This window comes from Aphis gossypii, chromosome 1, assembly GCF_020184175.1.
Source record: "Aphis gossypii isolate Hap1 chromosome 1, ASM2018417v2, whole genome shotgun sequence".
In the NCBI taxonomy this organism is placed as follows: domain Eukaryota; kingdom Metazoa; phylum Arthropoda; class Insecta; order Hemiptera; family Aphididae; genus Aphis; species Aphis gossypii.
This window is the reverse complement of record NC_065530.1, coordinates 56,584,618-56,610,544: the sequence shown is the minus strand read 5'-3', so window position 1 is coordinate 56,610,544 and position 25,927 is coordinate 56,584,618. Positions and strand designations below refer to the sequence as shown.

General features: G+C 30.8%; 1 long non-coding RNA gene across 1 annotated transcript; it reads right to left on the bottom strand.

The window, feature by feature from the left end:
• Positions 1-619: 619 nt before the first annotated feature.
• LOC126549460 (uncharacterized) lies at positions 620-23,314 on the bottom strand. The gene is made up of 4 exons (XR_007603569.1): positions 23,066-23,314; positions 22,768-22,942; positions 15,794-15,865; positions 620-2,218 (listed from the first exon to the last, which is right to left on the bottom strand). It is a non-coding gene; the product is annotated as an uncharacterized LOC126549460 (long non-coding RNA).
• Positions 23,315-25,927: the final 2,613 nt, after the last annotated feature.

Below are 25,927 nucleotides of genomic sequence, written 5' to 3'. Positions count from 1 at the left end.
TATGATCATGATCCTCACAATTCACAAAATTTGTTATTAAATCGAAATATCGAAATATCGAATAATTGTGGTTATAATACTATAAAGTATAAATCATAATAAATACAAATAATAAAAATTATATAAAATTAAAATAAAACTAGTGACAAGAGTGTATAACAAACTAGAAAAGTATCTATCATATGTTAATGATTATACATAGGTACCTATTACGTTATTTAATTAGCAGCTAAATTAAAGTAGGTACATAAAATTAATTTCATAGTTTTTAATTTATCATAATTTATGTATATTTCTATTTAATCAAAATTATAATTACTATAATATAGTGTTTAAATGTGAAAATTCATTTTATATTCATCATTTATAACAATTAGTAGGTATCAATTATATGCATACCATTTAATATAATTATGTTTATGTTTTAACTATTTACTAAGTTTGCTTTTACCTAGATTTTCTAATATTTAGTAAGTTGCAAAGGCAAATAAAAATTGTTTGATTTTTTTTATTTAAATATAAATGTTTTTAATCAAAAACAAAAGTAATTTGTGTATTATATTATAATAAAGTACACATTGTTTATGATAGTTTGTTGTAAATGATATTTAATGTGCGTAAATATTAAATAATATACCTATACTTAAATGATATTTATTATCAGTTAAAATGAAAACTTAGTATATGCAACACAATCTTTACAATAGATAGTAAGCCCTTTACCCTATACTGAGTCTATGAATGGGAAAAAGACCACGGATTGACTTTTTTTGGCCCTATCAAATTTTCAAAGGCCACCAACGGGTCTCCCAAGATAAAATTCCTGGCGCCGCCACTGGTATTATTGAAATATTTTTTTAATTGGCGTCTAAGGACGCGTGATGAATATTTTATTAGAGGAACGGACACTTTTAATTGTAAAAATGCGTACGAAAAACAAAATTGCGGCATCTTTGTGTACTTATTATGATGTAGTTTCACCTATCTAATAATAATATGTTTTATGACCTTGACCTGGGTGGCTGAGTCTCAAAACAATACATAGAAATTAAATACTAATTTCGTTCGTTTCAAACAATCCAAAACCACCGAGTACCATGCGTTTACAACGTTCGCGGTTTTTGTCGATTTTTGCCTAAAAAATTCCATGTTTAAAGTCGAATATATAATAATATATACAATACTATAACAGCGTTGACTCATTTTAAATGTTATATTACAATATTATAAAACGAGTTGCTCAGAGAACCTCCAGCCACTGTGTTGCATGGGAGCCGCTACGTGTTACTTGTTAGAGTTTTATTTTAAGAAAAGTTTTCGGAATCATCATAATACAATTTATTACATTATAATACGTAAATTCTCGACTACGGTATTGCGGGTACACGGTCAGGGTCCTTGTAAGTGCCGTGCCGTGGGTGGCGTCGGTGTACCAATATATATACATATATATAACAGCTATATTACGTCGAATCAAATAATAAAAATGTCGGATTCGGTCGGTAAAATGCGACTGCGGTAGACCCTCAAAGCCATTGTTGGCAAATGTCGACCGATAAGAGAGCGAATAATAAAAAAAAAGAGTTAAAAATGTTATAGGTAGATGGTTACAATATAATATACAGTATAATAGAGTCGAGGATACGTGACATATCACGGGTGTCGTCGTATGGACCATGGATTATAATATGATAATCTATAATGCTCGAATGGAATGGTACTAGGAAGTAACTATATGGAACTACGTCCAGTGTATATACAATTTAAATATATTATACTACCGTCACGTGAACTTGGCTTACTACGATGATTGATGATTTTAGGTTATAAACTTATAATGTATAATAATATATACATTATACCTATATTAATTTAATATATTTATTGTATCATATTATTTAGAGAAGAACGGCCTACAAACGCGTTAGACAGCACACCATATTATGATGTCCGATGGGTATAATTAGATCACTACCGACTTGAGAGAGAAAAAGTAGTTCGTGTTATATAACATGGCCCTGCATTGTATAGTTTCCGTTTTCCACGCTCCACATATTAAACACTTTGGTAAACACTTTGGTGGACTCAAATGTATCTACCGATACGGCGATACCTATAATAATATATAATATGTTATGTATGCGAGTATCACTCTAGAATTTGGCGGCTGGGAGGAAGCAATGCGAAAGCGGTCCCCTCCCGGTCGTCGGTTCAAACCCTGAAAAAAAAAAAAAAAAGTATCACTCTAGAAAGAAGTATTACAAAGCAGTTATAATGATATACATTCAATTGTTGAGTAATTTAATATAATAATAATTAATAAGTGGTTTTAAATATATATTTTAAATAGTTACTACTACAACAAAGTTATGGATTAGTGGTCTCAAGTCAGACTGTCAGAACTATTGTTATGAAATTATACAGAAAGATGGTTTCGCGTGGGATTGACTTGACTACTTGAGAAGTCAGTAATATACACTTGTCAGTTAAAGACAATGAAAATGAAAATTTGAAATTTCCAGCATAAAAGCGAGTAATTGACAAAATATTGTTATCGTTTTTCGATGTCTGCAATGAAACAAAAACGTTATTCAAAATTAAAAAGGTTCCAACAATGGATTGTACATTTAAAAATTACTTTTCCTTGTATTTAGATGTTTTAATTAACAATATTATGCACCATAAAAATAGTTCTCTTCTCTTTCAACAACAATTTGATTAATATTAGAATTAGAGTGGAACCGCGTGAAACCAATAAAATATTATGCGGATTTTCAATAACATTTTTCTATCGTGGTCATATACTGATTTATGGTTTTTTTTCACTCTGCCGAGAAACCGACCGATAGCACAATTTGCCACTGTCTATCGTTATCGTTTTCGTACAAATTTCGGTTATTTATTAGAAAAATATTGTTATTATATTGTGTAAGCGTTAAGTACACTTCATCTTCTATACCTACATTGCGTTTATCTACGAATTCCTATTCGTGTTAAAACACTTGAGAAACGTCTGTGATTTATTTTAAAAAACAAACAGACCTACTGAATTACACGACTCGTGGCGGCAATCCGTCGCGTTATCGTATAACCTCGCGGACTTCAGTACAGAGTATTCGTACCTCGAGAAGTCCATCTCGACTATGCGGCATCGTAGGTTTTCAGCTGGGGCAGTGGACACATTAAGGCGTCGCCATCTGTTGGCGCTCGCCTCAGTCATCGGCCGTTCCACCGAAAAGCTATCCGACCGTTTCCGACGGTAGATTACGTATTGTTTATGTGTCAGGGAGGCTTTATAGCCGAAAATGCAAAACAAAACTTTATACACCCGACAGTTATGAAAATCATCTTCAAACGAAAAATCGTTCGATGTAATAAATACGTTTAATTGTTCAGAATCATAAAATATTTTAATAGGTATCAGTGTGTGTGAGTGTGTGAGTGAGCGGAGTTTTAGTTAGAATCATAGTTTAATCAATTCAAGTTTATTAAACTATGTGATTGAAAAAATAATAAATTATGATGATAGAAGTAAATAAAGCTTACTAAGCAAAACTGATATGTGTTACAGGAAGTAAAAAAAACTCCACGAAGTGGAATTAAATGCAGAATAACCTAAAAAAAATAAAAAAAAACTATTCTGAGAATTATCGCTGTTAAAAATTTAAATCAATTATTATACCAAGATGTAAGGAATTTTAATGCGCAAAAATATAAACAAGATTTTAATTAATTTAAAAAACGAAATAAATAAATAATAGATAGGTTCATATAAACATATAATAATATAAGTATAGTAAGTACATAACAGTATATTACACACTATATACAGAGATAGAAAAATTACTAACAATAATTAACTATAATATTATTTTTATCAAATAGACGATAAGTTCTTAAAGTTTATGATTAAATATATATTTTTAACTTTTTAATCGTTATAAAATTATTTCATCACATTATTTTACATTTTTGATTAAAAATATTGTTAGTGGACTTAAGATTTTTAGAACTAAAAATAAAAAATAGTCGTCAAGTGGTTAACGCTTTGCTATATGAATAGTAGGTATTGAGTGGATTTCAGATATATAGCAAGTCACTAACCTAATGGGTGAGTTGAATTTGAATCCAATAATAGGTGTTATTGTAAACGATTCTGAACTGAGATGATAAATCAGCCTAGGATATATTTTTCAGTAAGTGGTGAAAAAGGTGGTTTACGTTTTATGTTACTATAACTAGTAGTTTTTAATTACCTATTACAAAATTCTAAAATTATTTGATAGTAATAAGAGGTTATTTTTTGCGTGAATTTTTAATTTCATAAAATTTAAATTTTAAATTGAAGATATTTTTTTTTTAATTGGCCAACGCTCAACTATTTTTATAATTAACTAAAAGTATCTAAAATCGTTTAAGGAGAAATAATTATTTGATGAGTAAATATTCAATGTTGTAAGCATTTGAACTTCAAACGCTAATAAAAAGTTAATATAAATTTTCAATTGTTTTTTTTTTATTAAAGGTTTAAAAACTTATATAGAATGTCTTTAAAACAATTCAAATTTTAGATTTTATAGAAAAATCCTTATGAAATTATGACTTTAAAATAATTTGAAAATTTTTAAGATTAAAAAAGTATAGTAACTATACATTTTTGATATTTTGTAAATAGGTATGAAGAAACTTGTATTACATTTTCAAGCATTAATTTTACCCAGTGAATCATTTTTTTTTTTTTTTTATTAAATAAACTAAAATAATGGGAAAATTCAAATGTCTATTGGTTATTAAAAAAAAAAAATCAATATATTTTTAAAATTGTATTTTATATAAAAAAAATATCATAAATAAACAAAATCGATTATTTCAAAAATTAAATTTGTGTAAAAATGCTGGAAATGTTTAATTTTGACTTCTATAAAAAACAAACTAAATCGTATTTTCTATCTGAAACTGCCCTCAAAGTTGAAAACTGAACATTTTTTTAATAACTTATTGTGTTTATCTACAAAAAACACTCATCATTGTAAAACTAATACATTCATAGTTCCGTCCAGGATCTTAAATAATAACAATATTTTTAAGTTTTGATTTAAATACTTATATCAGTGTTTATTTATTTAAAAAAAATATTGCAGTTTAAGACTTTAAGATGAAGAAAAATAATAATTGCAATGATAATAATGGTTTGTATTATAGCTGGTGATGTGAATTATTAAACATATATTTAATATTATAATTTTATGATTGTAATATGCATTTATTGAAAATCGTTTGCGCTCACAAGAAAAATATACTATAATATAATGAATTTAAATAAATTAAAAGGAAAACTTAAATTAAATTAGTATTATTAGACGTAATAATTATTATACGCAAATAGTTTTACAAAATAACCTTTAATTTTCTCTAAACGTTTCTCTGCTGTATTCCTACACTATACAGACATGTGTAAATATTGTATAATATAGACGCCGTGATATATATTTTTAATACATTTCATTGATAAAACTATTATCAGACCGTATCTATTTAACTATCCTCCAGTAGAGTGCATAACCTAACCTATTTTCTTTCATATCTCATATTATCATTAATTATAATGTATTATAGTATATTTTATAATATTATTTGATTAAAATGATTAAATACATAATATTAACAATAAAATAATAATAATAATAATGACACGGCGCATAGGATAGGCATTTTAGCTACCACACAGTGGTGGGTGCATTTTTTATGGTATTTTTAAAAGTATATGATTTATTAGACACTAAATCAAAGTACGATATAAGTGAGTTTAAGTGTAAGTAAGTATATATAAGTATAGCGTGCACGTTAAGAATGACTTAATAAAGTTTTAGGTTACTGAGATTGAAGTTATTATTGCATCGTTTAAATGTTTTATGGGAAAATTATTTATAAAACAATTTCTTAATAAATAGTACCTAGCATTATTTTACCATGATTTGATGATCAAATATTGCTTGTGATATGTATATATTATACTTAATTTTGACCTTTTTATTTTAGTTTCCTGTTTGCTACTCCGACTGTTTCAGTCATAAATTTGCTACCAATTCGTTATTAGAACTTATTTTAATTCAAACATTTCAAAACACCATCATTATATCCGAATATTCGTACACTCAATTCAATCTAGATTTTCAACCAGAATCTAGTTTAAGAGTATGACTATACTAAATATTAACTGCACAACCATTGGAAACGTGTATTTTCATATTCTAACTTTATCATGGTTTTTCTGGCGCGACGTGATCTGGCGAGCGCGTTAGGTTGCACGCGTGGCCGTTTTTATATTATACAAAACCCTCTCCTTACATCCTGTTCTACCCACCGGTGCGTCAGAGGTGGCGGCGGCCGATCTCGGGTTGTAATGTACTAATAAATTCGGCACTGGATGGGAGGGGTAGCAGAGGGACTTACGAGTATAATAATACGAATTTCGGGCGGCCGGTGATCGGACGGTGGTGGGGGTGACATTTATTGGCGGCGTATACGAAAGTTATGGTTGAGGATTGTGAAAGAGAGAGATAGAGTGGAGTATATATAGATATACGGAGAGAGAAGCGATGTCGCCGGTCGCAGCTATTATACCGCGACGAGCGGCAGGGTGTGTTTTAGGGACGTGACGCGGGCAACAACGGTTGCAGTCGGCGGCAAATCAAGACGATTCCTAAGCAAGTCACCGTCGTCGTCGTCGTCGTCTATACGCGTCCTGCTCCCCCCCCCGCAGTATATATACATATACACCCGGTGACTATAACTATGTATACGCATATAATATGTATATATATATGCGACTCGGGACGACTATCGCGAGCACCCGGAACAGTTTATATATATATACACGTTTCCAACGTAAACGGCACATCAGACGAATGGGTAGAGGGTGAGTTGAGGATAAACCCTTCACCCACTCCGGTGTTGCTAGCACGCCGAAAGGATGTAATAATTTTGGATTAAACTTTAATTGAGCTCTCTCTCTCTCATTCTCTATACTCCACCACCAGGGCCGCTCCCGTTCGGGATGCTGATGTACGTGTACATCGCACACACACACACACACACTTGCTCATATATACACCTGCTATTATTATTATATATTATATTATATATACACGCAACATGTGCAACTACACGCACACGATATGTATAATATATAATAATACGCAAACACGTCTCGTTCCCTTTTATATTATACATTCTTATCACCGGAGTATACTTGCTAGCGTGTGTGTGTGTGCTCGTATTATTACGACTACATCTCTCCTCGCGTATAATACTGTCGTTCGTATGAACCCGACGTCTTCTGTCGTAACTGTACATATATAACAAAATAATATATAATATAATATATACACATGTATAGTACGTATGGATGTAGTGTGTGTGTGTGTGTGTATGTGTAATATAAATAAGCGAAACTTGCTGTTTGACTGTTTTAATCGAGTCAGTGAATTTTCTCCGTTACCTCAACCTTTTAACTCGACCTATATATATATAACCTGCTAATAACCTTAGCTAATATTGTGATGCCGCAGACGTGTTACAATAATAATATGGTTCTCGGAAATAAGCCGGCATAAATCGTTTACCGCATTTGTCACGTTGGACGTCGTCGCTCTGTCGATCATCGCAATATAATCTACTCTAGTAGAAATATCAATTAAACGCGATGTGACGGTCGCTTCAACCAAAACACAATATAATAATTATTATCGTACCAGACGCGTTCATAAAGTGCGCCGCCAGACGGTCGTCCAGACTGACGTTATCATTGATACTTAGACATTAATAATATGTACGTATATACACGCTGCAGACGCACGCACACCCATACACCGGCCAATGGATTAAGTTAACCAATTCCGTAATGTTATCTGATTCAAAGTATATATAATTATTATATATGTTTATTGGAGACATAAACTTCGTAAAAAGACTTTGCGCGGGAGGATTCCAGTTTTTCTAAGGAGTGGCAGTGGAGTAGGGTTAAGCTGTGTTTTTTAATTCCTCTGGAAGATTGTAGACAATTTATTGATATTGCAGTTTCGGGAGCTTGCGTTTAGTTTACTGTTATTGGAGCGGAGCCGTCGGGCGAGTGTATGCACCACGACCACGCGTATACGAGGGACAGACGAAAAAAAAATTATTACAAGACGGCAGCAACAGCGGGAAGAAGAGAAAAGCCAGCTCCTCGAGCTCGTCGTTACACAACAGCCGAACGGGAAGAGGACTATATAATACAATAATATACGTTGCGAAGGGTACACGTATACATTGTATCTGTGTTTAACAAAGAGAAGAAATATATATACGTGTATATGCTATTGTTTAATTGCATCACTGGCAAACGAGTCCCCCGGCGTAGGCAACACTTTTTAAAGATATGACTATAATAAAAATTCGCGGGTTTAGCGCTTCGGATGAGCTTGGTTGGGCTCGTTTTTCGAGCAAAAATAATTGTAACGACCGCAGGCACTGGGCTGATTAAGATAATAGCTGAGGCAAAAAGTTTACACCACCATATACCCCGTCATCCAACACCCGCGTCCCGCTGTCCACAATTCCCATCGCCAATTTCCTCCACTCCCGACCATCATCCGTGAAATGATTGTTATAATTATTATGCGCCGATAATCTCCGAAGAGGAACAACAGAAAGCTAACTCCTTAGTCTTAATATATATATATATATATACATATACACGTATAAGACCACAATCGTTAATTACCGCTAGCGGTTGTTAAATGGCGCATTAAATACATATAACTATTCTTTAGGCCATGCTGCGGCGGTGTACTTTGCCAGAAAATTCTCGAAAAACAGCGAACGAAAAAAAGAAATAATAAAAACGAATGCGTTTATTTATGGTTCACTAGTACGTTAATGTTGTCTACTTAACTACCGTGTTTAATACCGTGTCCGATGACGCGGCAGCGACGGGTGCGTTGCGTTAGGGCTTACGTATGGGGAAGAGGGTAGGGGGCTTTGGTGTAAACACTCAAAAGAAACTTTCATCCCTTACTCTACAGCAGTAAACAATATTAGGTAGGTATATATTATAATATTATTATGTGTTTGTACTATACAGCTGTAAACTATAAACACCTATACGTTCTCGATCGCTCGTTTAGTGTATTTATGATTCGATTAAAATTGTTCACGAAGCATCATATTAAGATTTTAATCCGATCGAGGAGGGTAAAATAAACACTATTATTATTATTATTATTATTATTATTATAATACCCATAGGCCATAATAGTATACTTCACTAATATATCTGTAGTTGAAGTTTCACGACCCCACAATGTACCGAAAACACGCGTCACTCCACAACAAGTTTAGTACAGATATACCGACACTGTAACATGTCAGGTATGTCCAGGATCATCTTAAAGGAGAGAAATGAGCTTATGAGGCAGCGGCCTACCCCAAGCCTGTATTTCTAAAAAAATATACACTGTTAAAAATAAAAAAACAAAAACAAATATATATCCATCGATAGATATTGACATTTAAAAGTGTGTAATTAGAAGTATGACCTATTATCTATAGGTAGTATGAAGTATAAATAAACTATTATAATATAAAATATATTATAGTATGATTTTACTATGAATATTATGACTTAGCGCCTTACCATTAAACCAAGTCTATAAAGCCGTTCCTGCTGCGTACGTATGTATGACACTGTACATAATATTATAGACTATAATATATAAATTTACCAAGTCTATATAATATACAACGTCTATATAACTATGTACTTATAATAAATATACGAAGATAACAAACAATCGAAAGAAGTATATTTGTCATATAGATAATTTAGGTTTATAATTTTGTTTACACTATTTTAGTGTACTTCTGTAATCACTTATTAATCACACAAACATAATAAAATTAATGCCATCGAAGAACGATAGAACTGTTAAACATTACGCGTAAGCAGTGATCGAATATTATATGCTAATATTTAAAAACAAGTTTGCATTCTACTGTTTAATTTTCAAAAGTAAGTAAATTATCAACAAGTACAGGGTGGTGTAAAAAGATGGAAACTACCGAAAAAAGAAAAAAACGTTTTTAAAATGTCTTCAAGATTGTTAAAATTGAACCACAATAAATATATAATTTTATTTCCAAGCGTTTAGCTTGTTTTCATGAACAATTTATAGTGCTTGCAGAGACTTAAACTGGATAAAAAATAAGCAAATATAATCTAATTTGAGATTTGCTAAAATATCATTATGAATACGTCATATTAGCTATGTAGTTGTACGTATGTGAATTTAATTGTATAATTTTAAAATTATAAATAAATTAGCTATAATATATCGTACGATGCAATTACATTTCTTGCAACCTTTGCACGTTAAGTTTCGTTGAGAAAATAATACACATAATGAGTACCCAACTTGTTTTTATTAAAGACGTAGGTAGCAACGAAATTATTTGGTAATTAGTAGATGGCGTTTTGAAGTTTCAAAAATATTTAAAGTATGAAAATATAATATTATCGGTGTCATTCAAGGAAAAAGTCTTTTACGTGATTACATTTTGCGTCAAGTTTTAAAATTCCGTTAAGTTGTCGATAACGGCGAGAACGGTGGACATTATGGGAACACTGATGGAAAACTTGAACAAAGACTGAATTCGTTTTGTAATTAGGTGAATTTTAATTAAACATTCCTGAATGTATTGGGGGTGATGTGAATGACGTCCGAAACGATTGTCCGGAACGAAGTTCGACGGTTACGTAATTGAAAGTTTTCGGACAAACTGAGAACGTCGAATAGTCGTTACTTGGAACATGAGTCGGTTTGTATTGTTTTTATTAAATTATAAACATGAAATAGTTTTTTTTTTATTTACAAAGAAAAAATAAGTAAAATTACATCAACGAATAAAATGTACACAGATAAAAGTTTTTAATTAAAATTTGTCTTGTGTCATTATTATTGAATAATATAATCATTTCAAATAGTTTCCAATGAATGAACATATGACACAAAATGAATTACTCTTAATATTATTCACATCGATTTCAAAATAAGATCATAATGTGTACAGGTTACTATAAATTCTATAAATTAGTGATATATTACTAGCCAACTTTAAATTATGTATGTATAATTATTGAAAACATTTTAAATCAATATTTTAATGTTTAACCAAATTCGTGTTTGATTGACGAATCTCAATATACAATGATATTTCAAATATTTTCACTGTTTTATATTTACGATTTTTTTTTTTTAAAGTACAGTACAACACTATTCATTGAAAAATTCTGTGTAAATCTAGTTTGAATTTTATCAATAAAACCAAGTATTATCATAATACGTTATTATAAAGTACATTATTTATTCGAGCGATACACAAATATAATAAATTTTTATTATAGTTGCTCTACGAAAGCAAGTTAATCCAGAAGTTATAAATACATCATGCTTCTATATATATATTTTGACTCTTATCTATTGGATTTCTGTAATTTTGGGTCTCAACGTCAACCACTAAGTGGCCAGTAAAGAATTATCGTTATGATTGCTGAGATAACTTAACAAAGATATCGATTTTACTTGTATACCTATATGTATACGTTATAATACAAATAATAATTATTTATACAAAGGCATATAATATCATTCTAGAAAATGTGTGAACATTTTAAGTTTTACTCAATCAAATTTGTAACATATTGATGAATTCGTTGTAGGTACTATGAACTACAATTCAAACTAATTCAAGGAATTTGCATGACTTTACAATATGTTTAATATGTTTATTACTGATATCATTATTTCCGATTAATAGACAAACATGAAATTAAATCGATCATATAACTTACGTAAAGCCACTACATAAAATTTACAAATTTTTTAAGTAAACATTTTTTTTTTTAAAGAATAGAATATGCCGATTTACGACTGTTACATTCATTGTTACATAAATGTTATATTTATAAAATACGATTAATCATATATACAAGTTAGTTCACCAATATTTATTTTTAAGTAGAATACTAATAATTTGATATTTTTACTCTACTCGCCAGTGTTTGAAAAAAATAGAAACAAAGTAGTAGCAATCAGTAACCTAATTTTTTCTCTCTTGAAAATCTTGTAAGTAATATACTTTTTATGCAAAACATATACTAAACAAAAAGCACGTTATATACTCGTATACTAATTTTTTTTTGATAAATTTAATTATCTGGCATAGAATCTCTTAATAATATTATGTTATACTTGTTTTTGCATTACTGAAGATTATGAAGCTAATGAGTTTCTGTGGCCGAGTGTTCGCTGTTTCTCCCTCAAAACTCCCAGTTAAACACTAAAGTCCCATAATTTTTTTGTTTATTTAATTTGTTTTTTTTTTGCAAAGGAAATGAGACATTTTTGTATAAAAAAAATTAAAAATAAAGGTGGATTTTAGAACTCTGTGGGTTGGAAGGAGAGTGACAATCGCGAGGGGTGGGGCAAGTGACGTTTTTATTTCCTTGGCCGTATAATTAATTCCTTGTTCCGTGTCCGAAAAGTTGGCGGAGACGCGCGTAGCAAGAAACGACGTACGTATTGGCCGTTTCAAAGTTGAAACGTCGCCATAAATTGTCGGCTTTATTTCGTCAACTTTCGTTCGTTAAAACTTTTTTCCCTCTTCCTAACATTACTCTACCATCCCGCACCTGATATTACATTTGCAACCGTCACTAAATTACTGAAAAACTTGTCCATACTTCAGAAAACGTCGTACCGAACCGACAACAAATTGAATGAATTTCAACAAAAAATCACACATGCCTTATTCTGTGTATATATTTGTTTTCATCGTATATAATAATATATAATCCGATTTCTACCATGTGACATACACATAATATATTATGCATAGCGAGTACACAAATACATAGACGGATTTATAATATTTCCACCCCCATAGGTAACTTTTTTTGCTACCTTTATTCACGAGTGACTATATTTTTTTATTATTGAAAGTTTTAAATATTTTTGAGCAGCATAAATGAATCAAACAAACGTAAAATTAAAATAGCATTCTATCATTATGCAAGTATCTAAATAAATCAGTAATTATATTTATAATTTTTTTTTTTTTTTTTTATAAAACAATTACGAAAATACAATAAATGGTGATATTGACAAATGTTTTAAAATAGTTTTTGACATTTGTTTAACAACAAATCGAAATAAAGACAAAGCATGAAAATTATGAGTATAAGTACATGAGACGCTATGTTAAAAAAGTTTTATTGTACATTAAAAAAAATATTGATCAATTATTATTAATATATTATTCTCCATAAAAGACCACAAAAACATTGTTTAACCTCATGTTTAATTAATACCTACCGTCGTCACATGTGATCTCTAATTAAATTAACTAGGCTTGAAGGAAAATGGTTATTTTGCTTAACGTCAAATTCAATAAAATATTTACTTATATCAAATGTTCTAACGAATATTTGAAAATTAAGTTTTTTTTTGATATAACTGTCCTTTACAAAAAATGCTGGAAATAAAACTGTAGCTGACTTTTTAAAATATAAAAGCAACGAGTAAAACAGTAGTTAAGTAGTTCAACTACCAATTATATATCCTTAAAATAGTTACCTATATTAATATCTATTTAATATTTAAAATTTAAAATAGTACTTCGAGTCTATAGATGAATCTCTTCATATTGTTATCATTTAGGAGAATTCACTAATATCAGTATTGATTATTTCAATATTTGTATTTAGTATTTATCTTTTAATAAAATTGTATTATTCAAATCTATAAATAATTTTTACTTTTTGATTTTTATGATCACCTACAATTTTATTAATTAAAATTTTATTGTAAAATATTAAAGATTATAGATGGCTAAACAAAATCATAATTTGTTTCGATTTTATTTTTTTTCGATTATCCATGAATTTTTCTCGAAACTCAGAAGGAACATATTATTTCGTCTATAAATGAGGACACAGCTACGTTATATGGACATATAAAGTATATTATATAATCACACAATTATATACGTTTATAGTCAGGTTTGGAGTTCCGGAAGAAACGAACAAAGTAGTAGTTTCGTAAACTACTGTGGGAGTGAGTTTAACTTCATCCATGAGGATGAAACGTGAGAAGCGAGGCGAGTTCACTATAAAATGATAATCATACTATGTAGACCCAAAATAGACACAGTTTTTGGAATTTCTCGTATAGTTTTTAGTGTTTCTCAATTCATTTCTAAAATCTATTTTTGGGTTTTCCACGAATCGACGGACACAATCTCTCGCGAGGACACTTTGCATTTTGCGATCTTGTACGCATCGCGCTGCATAGATGAAGCGTCACCCGTGGTATATTTACGATACGGGTTACACAATTTTTGTGCGGCCGGAGCTCGAGATAAGAACGAGTAGAAGAGAAAAAAGGTATTCGGGTGGGAAACATCCTCCTAAAACACCGGTGCGGTGCATGGGCGGTGGTTGAGGAGACGGTCGTATCGAGGGTGAATGTGTGTATGCTTATATATATATATATTCACGCGTGCGGGGCGAAAGAGACCCAAGTATAACACGTGCGCTTGCGTGCGGGTGTGTGTGAGTATCGCGATGGAAAGTCTGAGGGGTGAGGGTGAGGTGGCGCATGCACGCGGCCCAGGTCCTAAAGCCTCGAAGGACATAACAATAAAAAATAATGTACCGCATAAATCTGTCTAAATTTGACGATTTTATTAGTGGCAATAATGCCGGAGTGATATCCCGGGCGTCGAGCATAAAAAGAAATAGCTGCGTTCTCTCGGGTCGATGGCCGGCGGGTGATGGTCGGGCGGCGGTAAAACGGGCCGGGGGGAGGAAAAATGTATAAATACGATGAAAAATCCCGACAAGGGAAAGCTGGATTTGGCTATTACATCAGTGCAGAGAGTGAGCAGTGCGGCGGGAGCGTTGTGTTGGAGCTGAGTCGCGCACACGCGCACACACGCACACAAACACCGACAAGAGAAAAAGAGAAATATTAGCGCGACGAAACCGATAATTCTGCAGGCAAGGAAGTTTGTTTCATTATTTTTTATGATGCCTTTAAAATACATAAATACGTAATGTTTTTCTCTACTCCGCCGCCGTCGCCTTCACAACGTTTACGTTACTTTTCCTTTCCTATCCGTTTTTTCCTTCTTTTTTTGTTCTTTATTTATTTCTTATTTTGTGTTGCGCGCGTGAAAACGTATACTCCTTAGGACGCCGCGTGGAAAAATACGCGTTATTCAATTGCCAACCAACAGCACCGCCGCCACCACCGCCGCCGAGACTTGATTAAAACAGCAGAGACGACTTCAAAAAAACGTGTTTATAAACTTTACGACTATTTGGTATATATATATATCACCCGACATGATTTGCAATTCGACTGTATAGTAGCTAAAGCTAAAGTATATATTTAATGTTATTATATGTACAGCTGCGACGTTCTAGCTATTATATGTAGAGCCACACACATAGGTAATAATATTATTATTATATTATAAAATTGCTGGGTAATACGTAATACTGCCTATCATATAAGTTGGTTAAACTGAGGTCAACAGTATAATATTTTTTTTACATTTATTGGGAATTTTAAAAAATTTAGTTTTTTACACGATTTCGTATTGTTTGAAAAATAACTAATTTTTTTAAAAGTTCTAAATCTAATTTAAATTTAAATATTAATATTTAAAAAAAAAATTAAATTAAACTCACCTGTTCCGGATATGACTATAAAAGCTCCTAATATAAAGAAAACTTGCCATGATCAATTGCACTCCAAAAAACCTGCAAAATATGATTTATTAAAACTTTAAAATAATATATTTTAATTATTTTTCAGTATGGAACTACTCATTTCTAATAAAAATATAGTTTGACTGACTACTTTAGGCTAACTTTTTAAATCTCAATAATAAATAAAAAATATTATTTATTTTTTTTTTTAATAATAATATTTTAATATTAATAGACTACGTTAAAACTGCATGATATAATTAATAAATAGTATTAGTTATACTAGTTTAACGTTTTAATGTGACGATATTAATATCAGTGTTTTATTTTTAAAAGTTAAGAAATAACAATAAGTAAAAGCAATAAACACACAAGTACATAAACGGCAAATGATACATCACAAATAAAATAAATATTTTTTTACAAGGATCTCTATTTACGTCTGAATAATGGAAAACCTAATATCATAATACAAAAGAATATTGTTCATATTGTCACAGCCTATTATTGAGCTATAAAGTCAACTCAAACCCAAGTACACCAATGACTAAGGTAGATATAGGTAGCATGTAATGAATTGTAGTTGTAGGTACCAACCAAAGAAACCTTTTGAGAACTAAAACGCAAAATAAAAACACTTCGGTAAATAGAACCTTCCGAACTCAAACAAACGATAAAAACAATTAAAAATATAAAATACAAAAATCATTAACGATTCAATAGTATTTACTATTTACCAGACGAGCGCACACAGTGTCACATGTGCACGCACATATTATTATATTATATTATATTAAAGAACATTGATTTACACGCTTCTGTATAGTCGTCCATTGTAATAGACACGTATAGACTTTGAAAGGTCACACAAAACCGTTTGTTATAAGTCCCGACTAACAGTTAACACCATATTATAGGTACCTACCTATGTGTTTTCTTCTTCTAATAAATTTAACATAACGTAGTGAATTTCAATATACCTTAGAATAAGATTTTTTGTTTTTATTTAGTTGATGTGTAGGTTTTTGTCATATTATATAAAATTATAATAATATTTATACTTATATTATATAAGTATTATGTAAATATTTTTAAATCAAAACTATTATATTGATTTCTATCAAGTATTTATTATTTCAATATTTATTTTATAGTATGTATAATGTCTATGCAAGGGAAGTTTATTAAATTTCAAATTGAGAAACGTTTAAATGTTTCAAATCAATTGCACTGCCCAGTGAACGATATACCATAGAAAGTTCAACAGAACCGTATTGTTATTTCAACAGCCTATCTAGTACTAATACACCAATCGAAAAAATATTAAATATAGAGTTTTTGACACGACCCAACACATAAATCGTATGAATATTATATTATAAGACTTGGATGACGTTAAGTTATCGGAGGGAGTATTTGTAATATACATGTCAAATTTTGAAATCAACCGTTGTAAACTTCACCAGCAGTGATATACAAATACGGGCCTTGGTCGTAAAACGCTGTATCCAATCGTCCGAGCGTTTACGAGAATAATAAATTATCGTTTTTTTTTTTTTTTTGATTTTTTTCAAAACCGTAAAGCATATTTTACAACTATTGATCACGAAATATATCAAAATAATATTGACGTTTATCTGTTTCGATATTCGCATTGAACGTTAACATATATAATATTATACTAAATCAGCCGCACAATAAACAATATCCGAGTATATTTATATTTATTATACAAAGAGATTTACATTTAATTGACAAACTATATAATAATATACGCACGCAAACATTATTCACTCACAATTTATTTTTTAATATTTTTTCTTTTAAAACGCATATAAAAATGATAATAATTTATAAAAAAAAGCCAATAAATTATATATATATATTGTGCTCGTTACAGGTGTATAGCAGAACAATTTATTAGACCTAACCGATCGCTGGTTATTGTGTTTATATCGAATCGAAGATTAAAAACCAATTATTGTGATTCAGATACATGATATACATAATTATGTAAGTAGGTATAATGTATAGATATGTGCAATCTGAGGAATTTAATTTTTGAGAAGAAGTAATCTCTAGTGATTTTTAAAATCAAATAAATTAAAAATATAAATCAAACAAAAGGTTTAAAAATAATAAAATATTGGATACAAGTCATACCTAACTTGTACAAATTACATGCATTTAATGCATTCGATGTGTGGTTGTCATAAACTAGCCTAATACCTATTGGTAACTAGGGAATAACGTGCATATCAAATTATTATATTTTGATGAACGACGAAAAGATAATATTTAATACTTAGGCGCACTTGTCCGGCCAAAGTCCAACGAAGTTAAAAATTTAATTTTTCTTCTTCCTCATTTCTTTTTCCCAGATATATCGTGTTTTTAATCCGAATCCCGCCATATCATTTATCAGTGTTCGTGACAAAAGCATTGTTTTCCCGTCTGGTGACGATGGCTTGCAAAAAGGGGTGCACTAGCCAAATTGCTATACAAAAGTCTAATATCGCGACCGACGGCGGAAACTTTATTTTAACCTATGGAGGACACCAGCCGCAAGACCGCGCGCACAATAATTATCTGAACGTTTTCAATTTTGACGTTTACGAGCAGTTAATTATGAGCGTTTAAGATATCACGCGAATATAATACATTATATATGTATTTACGTAAATTATATAATCTTTGTTTAGATTCAAAGCCACATTTGAAAGACCATTTAAGTAAACCGTATTTTAAATTTCATTTTTTTTTCACTACTTCGTCCAAAGTATACGGTACGTGCGGGGGATTTGTTTTGTCGAATCATTGTACCGGCGAAACTACCATCCCAAAGAGATCACCTCTACCCACCGTCCAAATATTATATACATATTTACAGGGTGATTCGCCAAGCATGTTGTCCCTATTTCTTATTGAATAATAAGTTTATTTAAATTTTGATCTTTAGAATTTTGAATACTCTTAAGATCAAATTTTCATTTTCTTAAAATATTTTGTAATATTCACTGGTATATTCTGTAGCGATACAAACTTTTTTTTTTTTAAAACAAAAACTACCATTTTTTAATTTAAAATTATTAAGTGGATAATTTTTTGAGAATATTGATCTCAGTACCTAAATAAAAGTTTTAACGAGTAGTATATGTTTTTACAAAGGATAATAGTCCTTAAAATGGTTTTATAAAAATATAAAAAAAATATATTAAATCTAGTATTTATAATATATAGCGGAAATAGAGGGCAGTTCTTATTTAAAAAATAGAACTTTGTATTTTCACAGGATACTGAAGCATAACAAAAACTTTTGAGAGTTTTAAAATATGGTTTTAAATATATTTAAAAATGTCTAGAATTAGATTTTAAATAACTTTAGGTAGGTATATTCAATAAAAAATGGTGTTGAGCAATGAGCACGATGCTTGGTGAATTATTTTTTCTATATAGAATTGGGAGTTTAAGTGTTTTGGTGAAAAATGTCCGGAATACCCGTAAAACCCGTAAATAATGTAAAAATAGACAGTCGAGTGTTTGTTTCCGGAAAACCGACCGATAACACACAGATACAAATACAAAAACACTATGATAATGTCTTGAACATTGTAACGTGTAGTTTTGATTGGTAATAAATCTCGATCACGATTCACGGGGTGTTAAAATGTACTCCGGAGTGTTTATTTACGTTCGCCCACACCGATTCGTAAAAGCCGCAAAAAGGTGGATGCGAACATAATAACTGCACGTCATGTACACGCTATGGCGTTTTACCGTTAACCACACGGCGTCGTCGCGGCATGGTTAATGCGCCTAACGTAAAAGTAAAACAGTGTAAGTCCTTTTCGCGATATGATAACCATCGGAAAATTTCGCGGCACGCTTTCCTTTCATTCATCAATAACGTTTCCATGTTAACAATAATGTTTAGGTACAATATATTATGTTAAAATGTCATATTCGTACTACTGTTGCTTTACAATCATAAGAACTACCGTATGTTATACGATTCGTAGTTATAAATACTTGGTTGGAAATTTTTAAAATTACAACCTGATGTTTAAATTGAATAGAGAGCGAAATATTATAATAAAATCACTGTATTAGTGTATTATGTAAAATGATGTAGAGGCGAGAAAAAAAAATAACTCGTTACCGAGAATGTGACTAATGGTCGACCGATGTCAATTTCGTCGAGTTTATATAACGACGATTAATAAATTATGCAGAAATTAAAACGTATATCAACACTAATGTCTGATAGTAAAATATATTTATTTTTAAGTATTTAATTTTCTTTTTATACATTATTAATTAGTCATTAAATGAGTAATAATTGTGATGATTGTTGTTTAGATATTAGTTTTTTAAAACGGCTATATGATAATCGTTGAATAATAGATCAGCACTAAAAGTCTGAAGTATGTGAAAAATATGAAAGGAGAAAATTTGTATTTCATTGTCGTTGATTATCCTGAAAAAAGTCATGAACTGACCCGGATGTCTGTCGAACGTCTCGAAACAAAAATATGCAAACGCCACAAGTCTCGAGCCTTGAAACAACGATCACGAACATATAAACAATCTCAGCATGGTTTCAAATCGGGTGTGTGTATTATATAATCGCGGTCGAGGAAATACCGCAACGTGTCGGATAGGAAATTTAGACTCGTACTTCCGGTGCGTTCCAATACGGTCTACGAGCTGCACCATGAAAACGCGTTAATCCCGTAAAAGTGTTAGTCTTGAAACTGTATTATATAATAATTATATATAGATATTATATCATATTTATCGATCACGTTTGAATTTCAAAACATTTTTTTTTTGCATACTCGAGTCTCGCCAATATTGCTTGGTGGCATATTTTAAACACACGCGGCCGTCATATATATATATATTGTTACATGGCAGCACACACGAACCTAAAATATAATACATGTACATTGATATCGATATGCACGTGTGTACTGCAGCTATAATGCTATATATTATATATATATGTACATATTATACATGTATATGTAATATACATGTGTGTGTATTGTATACAGTGCGATTTGCGAGACGGCCGTTTTAGAAAGCTTACATTTGTAATATGTCTGTACGCATTACATTTAATGTTTATTAGCTTGTTTTTTATTTATTCGGTCTTTAATAAAAACGTACACACACGCGCGTGTAGTATATATATTTTTTTCATTCTAAGCGCGAGCCCAGATTCCGTATATTGTATTATATGCTCTACGGCCGTCGGGGGGTTTTTTTTTACCCCGATCCCGTTCCCCGCGTTCATTGATGTGATGTAATTCAAAACATATGTTCACGATGCGAACCAGTGCAGCAACGGATACACAAGTGAACTGCAACAACACGAAGACGTTATAATATATTGTTTGACGACAAACAAATATAAACAAATGGTAATTCATACGTACGTTTCGTTTGTGACTGGCAAAACCGGAAAGCAAAAAATTTATAAACACGATCCGCGTACAGGATTCTTTTTAACTAATATAATTATATCGAATTTTAGCTACTGCGATCTTTGTTTGAAAAATGGACTTTACTTTTTTTAGTTTTTAAAAAACGTCAGCACCCTTCGAGTTAATAAACAATTAGCAATCAAATAGAAATCAATAATAATGTAGTACATCGTTTAGCGCCAGATAGGACTCGAAACGATAGTGTCAGTGACGGTTAGCTGTATATATATATATTACTAATATAGCCAAACGATATATGCGAACTGTTTAGTTTTATAAAACAAATACGACGGGAAATTTAGCTCGGAGTGAAGAAAAATTGTCGAAAAAACTGTAAATATTACTGCATTAATTCATATAACTATAAATTCGTATTGATCGCTTAATTGCAGGTAATAATGCCCTAACCGGCTGTAATGTTATAGTCGTCATCGTTGTTGTTGTATCGTTGCATTGCGCGTACTATCGTGGCAATAATAAAGTTATGTATAGTCCGACGGGCCGATATTAATTTCCTCAGAAGCTGTCGTTTGCCGCGAACCCACCGGCGGACAGACCTTAAGTTTTTAAAAGGCGATTCGGGTTAACGACGGGTCCGCAAGGCCGCTGTCGGCGCCGCACGGGGGGCATCGGTCCATAATACTATACATGGAATTAAAGATAATGGCACGTAATAAGCTTTGAAAGGATTCAATTAAGAGACGGGCGGCGGTCCATTAGCAATGGGATCGCAGTGGAAAATACGTTGACAGACGTTGGGCTTAATAATAATAAAAACACGCGGAGATGGAAAAAAAAATACTAATAACAATATACGGAGGACGGGGAAGCATCGTGGGCCCGTGACGAGGAAGGAAAATGACGGCGGGGGCGGGCGGCCGTTGCCCGGTATAGTTATAATAATCGCAGTAATCGCAATAATATATTATTATTATTAGGTCGCCTTGGTCGGGTTAAGTGCGTCGGCGGGGCTCTCTCCTCGCCGCGGGGACAGCTGAGTGACGGACGGCCGTATAAACGCGATAATAATAATAATAATAATTGGCAACGGTCCCGCTGAGTGACGAGTGGCCAACCGTTACGCCAAAGCGCATTTTTTTCAATGTACGCGCAAGTGTATATATATATATGAAAAAAAAGGTCTGAGCTTTGGTCCCGCTGTGATACCACCCCGCTCCGGCTGTGCGTAAACTGGACCGACGTTGCAAAAGGAGAAAAACGCGTACCGAGCCCGTAGAGAAAAATATATTATCCTAAAAACGCTTACACATAATATACAGCTCACGTTACACAACAGACTAACATGTTTAAATCATTACGGTGTTTTTTTTTTCATTATTATTATAATTTTTTTGTTTTTCAAGGACATTCTATAGGACTTAGACCAGTGTTTCAAACCTTTTTTTAACCTGTGAATAGATATTCAATATTTTTAATGACGTCTAAATAATAAGTATAAGATACCTCTAGACGAAGAATCTTCAATCTTAGACAAATTTTTAGTACCATGTCGTGTGTCTTATCCAGCTAGCTAGATACAATCCATCGCTACATTTCACTCATTAATATTTGATATTGTTCATGTATGATACTAAAATCTGTAACCTTCTTAAAAATCAAAACATTTAAACATTTTCCACTAAAACATACAAATGTATTATCGTTATTTTAATTAAGTTATAATAGGTAATTATGTTCTAATTTAATAACAAAAGTGAGTAAAATACGGAGTATAGTAGTTAATAATATTTAGAATACTTACAGTATTTTACATGTGTGAGACAGACAATATTAATGTTTGATAAATATATTGACTTAAGTGAAAATATCACACTATTTTTCACTTTATTAAAGATTGAAAATATTAATTTCTGTGTAATGGGAACTTAATAAACGTATTTATAATATTATAAGTTAAACAAAATTTGATTAAAATGTGAGTTAGGTGTTTCCTTTTAAGCAACATTGTATATATTTTTATATTCTTTATAACGATACGAACAAATAGTGTTTACATCATACAACGACCTATTTAAGTGTTTTTATAACTAAAAATGTATTAATGTAAAGATTATAATATTTAATACTAGCTGAAATGATTAAAGAGATTATCGATACAATAAACGAATAAATGTAACGATTTAAAAATACTACGAACATGTTTTATCTTTGTAGTCTGATAAACTATAGATCCCGATTGTTTGGCTTTCGTTTATTTACGTTGACATTAAATAATCTGTTACTGTTACTATATGAATCATGTTTTAATTTAAGTTCTAATCTGAAATATATATTTTGTTCTTAAAATTACTTAAATAAATGCTAAAAATCAAAAATAAAGAAAAACCGTGTCCATTATTAACAACACCACGATTCTACACATTAGTCTACTTGAAACTTTCGGACCACTCATCTTTATTAATTATTATTAACCCTAAATATGATTACATTAATTATATAAATTAAAAATAAAATCTATTATCGTCTATTATAGAGTTAAATTATTACAAATAATTGTTTCCCTTGATATTATTCTTATTGATAAATCAATCTATATTTAATATTACATATGTGTATAGTAAATTTTTAAATTGTAATTTCTCGTCTTAAATTGTAATCGTCTACAATACACTTGACGGAATTTGTGTATCTTATATTATGTGAACGAAATACTATTATTTTTGTCGCATGGACAATTTATACAGTAAACGACAATCGTAGATGTCGGCTATTTTATGCGTATAGGAATCGATTTCATATTATTATAGGAATAGTGACTTATCGTGCCATACACATAATGATATACACCGACCGTCGTAAAATTCACGTCCCAGTCGTACGACGACCTTTTACGAACCATATCGTTTGTTTTTATATTATTATATATATTAATATATATACGTATGTATATAAAGTACTCTTATACGTGGCCGTTACGCGACGACGACGACTGCCCTACTGCTTGGTGCAACGGGCAACGACGTTATTTTAAACGAGTCGCCTTTTCATTTACGGGAAAAGTTTCGCCGAATAAAAACGCTCTCTCCAAAATAATAGCGAGCTCGGTCCTATCGACGTGGTTCCGGTATACGACATAGGCTAAACCTTTTTGTATATATACACACACACACACACATACACGTGTATAGTGACCATTTGCCAGGCGACGTTTTTGGGGCCAAATCGTCGAGTATGCTATTTTATATACCAGCACGCGCGATAAGAGAGTAAGGTATATAAGTAGGTATTCGCGACACCAACAAAAATCCTTTTTCTTCATCGAATCCACTCCTTGCCGCTCCCTTTAATCGGATATTGTTATTACTAATCAATACGCCTGATAGCTGAGAGCGACGATTTCTCCTCCACGTAAATAAGTATAAAATGCCAATATTTGTGTTACACATATATATATATATATCATAATATTATGATCGTTGTTTCATAAACAAGAAATAAAAAATATGTTTACTTAAATACGCTAGCGTAATACCCGAGGTGAATATTTCACGTACAGTAAAAAACAGAGTTAGTACCTACTCTCACTAACCATAAATAAAAATATATTTACCTAACTGTTTTGACACTTTAATGACACCATCCTTATAAATCTCCAACCACCTCAAATTTCTAAATGATTTGTGATTATAAAGATAAAAATATCTAAAGCAAAAAAATATGGAATCAGTAAATTATCATTAAAAGTAGAACAAACAACATTTTTGATAGAATAAATATGTAGGTATATAAAGCATTGTCATATTTAAACGAATGATATTAAATTATAAGATATTGTTCTAACTTATGAATGTTACCTTATAATAATATGTGCCATATAGGTAATTATATACTAATATCTGTTGTCTACGTAATAAATATAAGCGTGAGATATAGATAGTATATTATATAACTACTATGATACTGTTATAGCTGTATAATATTATGTTAGTTTGTTTTGGAACAACTATATCTCGTAAACAGTAGTTATATATACATTATATTATATAAGACGAAAAAAGACGAAAATTCAATGTAGTATTTGACCGAAAACAACAAAACTTTCTTGAATTTTAACTGTAAATAAGTTTAATCCAGATTTATTCAATCTGCAAACAAGAATTTTACTAATTTTTAAATGAAAATGTATATCATAAGAATACAAGATCGAGACAAGTACACTATACGGAGTAATTTATTCGTCGTAACATACTTATTGTTAATTTAAATAACACGATGAGTGTTTTACGTTAAAATGTTAAATGTCGTATATAGTACCTACATTATGTACCAAAAATACAAATCTATGTTTAACTATCATAAATAAATATACTTAAATTTGAATCTGTTAAAAGTAATTGATATGATTAACTTCTATTCTAATTATTTTTTATTTATTAGTATACACACATTAAAAAAAAAAAATAAAAATAAATTAATTTAGTAAAACATTGAATATGATGAAATAATCTATATTTTTTTTATAATAATTATATGATCTCGATTTATTTTGATCAATGTGATTTATTAAGTTATTTTCTAACTACTACTATTTTTAAAAACACTTAAATTTAAAATACCTAGTTTTAACATTATAATTAACTCAGTTTAATATATACATTTTTGG